The sequence below is a fragment of the Adiantum capillus-veneris genome, chromosome 5, assembly GCF_014529385.1.
Source record: "Adiantum capillus-veneris isolate H3 chromosome 5, ASM1452938v2, whole genome shotgun sequence".
Taxonomy (NCBI): domain Eukaryota; kingdom Viridiplantae; phylum Streptophyta; class Polypodiopsida; order Polypodiales; family Pteridaceae; genus Adiantum; species Adiantum capillus-veneris.
The window spans coordinates 108,725,783-108,727,684 of NC_140935.1; the positions used below are offsets into that span (position 1 = coordinate 108,725,783).

The 1,902-nt window shown below is 48.2% G+C and overlaps 1 pseudogene; it reads right to left on the reverse strand.

The window, feature by feature from the left end:
- Positions 1 to 710: 710 nt before the first annotated feature.
- LOC147457892 (uncharacterized) lies at positions 711 to 1,439 on the reverse strand (annotated as a pseudogene).
- Positions 1,440 to 1,902: the final 463 nt, after the last annotated feature.

Consider the following 1,902-nt stretch of genomic DNA (forward strand, 5'->3'; position numbering starts at 1 on the left):
CAAGGTTAAAGCTAAGAGCCAACAAGCTATGGGAAATCTCTAAGATCGACGGATAGAGGGTGAAGAAGGGCAAGTGGATGCAGTGGGTCGGGTGACCTGTTCGGGCTGTAGTAGGCAGGGCTCACTGTTGTAGGCAGGGCCCATGAAGCTACTTTGAAGGATGCCCAAGGTGATGGTGGTTAAGCCTAGCGGTGCAATTAAGCGAGTGGCCAAGGAAGCTGCACAGTCTACAGATGAGTGTATGGCTAGAGTTAGGGAAGTAAAGGATGCCATGTTCGGACTGGTTCCTTGCCAATTTGTGCTTAATTAGGATTGCGCCATTCCAGCTCATCGAGGATTGTCATGCACTTCTGTGATTGCAGCTTCACTCATTATGAAGCTGGCAGGACTGAGCGCAATGCATGTGATGATGAGGAGCTGGAACAAGAGAAGGCCAAAAATGGCAAGGCTACCGTTGTTACTGCTTTTGGGATTGCGCCTTCTTTTCTCCCACACACTATCGTTTTTTCATCTTACTGTGGATACTAATTCTTTTTTGTGCTTACAATGTTCTCTGTGAGCCATGAAGCTTTCTTTAGTATAACAGCCACAAGGGCAGGAGCAAGCACAACCTTACTTTCGATGAGCTAGTGAGTCAGCTACTTTGATGCCCAACCTTGCAAATTAGGTCTACCACAATGTTGCGGATGGCCTTTGATTGCAGTAATGACTTCCTTCAAGCTTTGGTCGGTGGCAGTGATGCTTGTCCCCTTGCAAAGCATGTTGAAACCCATCAGTTCTCATCACGCCAGAGCCTTGATTGCTTTGAGCCGGCCTCCACACCTTTCTTCATGTGCTCAGTCCACACTACGATTGCTCGTTGTTGCTTGCTCTACGTCCTCCATTTGTAGACCACTACATGCTGCCATAAATCGTTGCGCCATATCAGCACCCAATTCTCCAGATTGCTGCCGCCCATAACCATTCTCTTCAGCACAATACCCTGATGTCACTTATGTCAGAGAAATCCTACTTCTGCGTGGGCTTGCAACCATAAAGCCCTCTTCAAGGGGACGACCTCATCAGTCAAAGAAATAAGGTATGATCAGCGCCTTGAAGTAGTGAGCTTACGTGAATGTTGACAAATGTGGTGGGGAAGCAAAGCCCCACATCATTCAAGCCAATATCTGATTCAAGAGCATATTTATCAACTTTGTTCTTCTTATGGTCACTGCTAGCACATACCTCGGTCTATTTAAAAGGAAATGTGTGAATCAGGATGATTCGATTCCCTTTGAACTTGAAGCAAAACGAGTTCGTTTGTTTGTTGTCCACAGCCATCCGCGCCTCTGCAATGTGCCCCTGCACTTAACTCTCTTGACTCCCGAGTCCTGTGCCCTGCACTTCCCAGGCTTATAGTGAAGTTCCATCGTCCTGCCCTACGGGTTGCCAATGGCCATCCTGCATCTCCTTCATCTATGCACGACCACTTGAATGAGACTAGACTTAGCAACACTCATAGATTTCGCCCTCCCATTTGCCGTCCCCAACATTAGACTTTGGGTCATTAGATTATGATGTCTCTCTCAGCTCTCTCTGCCTCCGCCTTCACACATACCACCTGTGTCGTTCGTCCTCACAAAAACGACCTCTCTCTCGAGCGCCTTCGAACTCACACAAAGGAGCTGTCTCCCTCTCTCTCCATCTTGTACGCGCGCCATGTTCACTTCCTTTCAACCCTTCCGCCTATCTCTCATTCTCTCAAGCACACTAATATAAAGATTCTCTCTCTCTCTCCCTCATCGCCCTGATAGCAAGCGTGGTCTCTCTCTCTCTCTCTCTCTCTCTCTCTCTCTCTCTCTCTCATCGCCCTGATAGCAAGCGTGCTCTCTCCTTCTCTCTCTCTCTCTCTCTCTCTCTCTC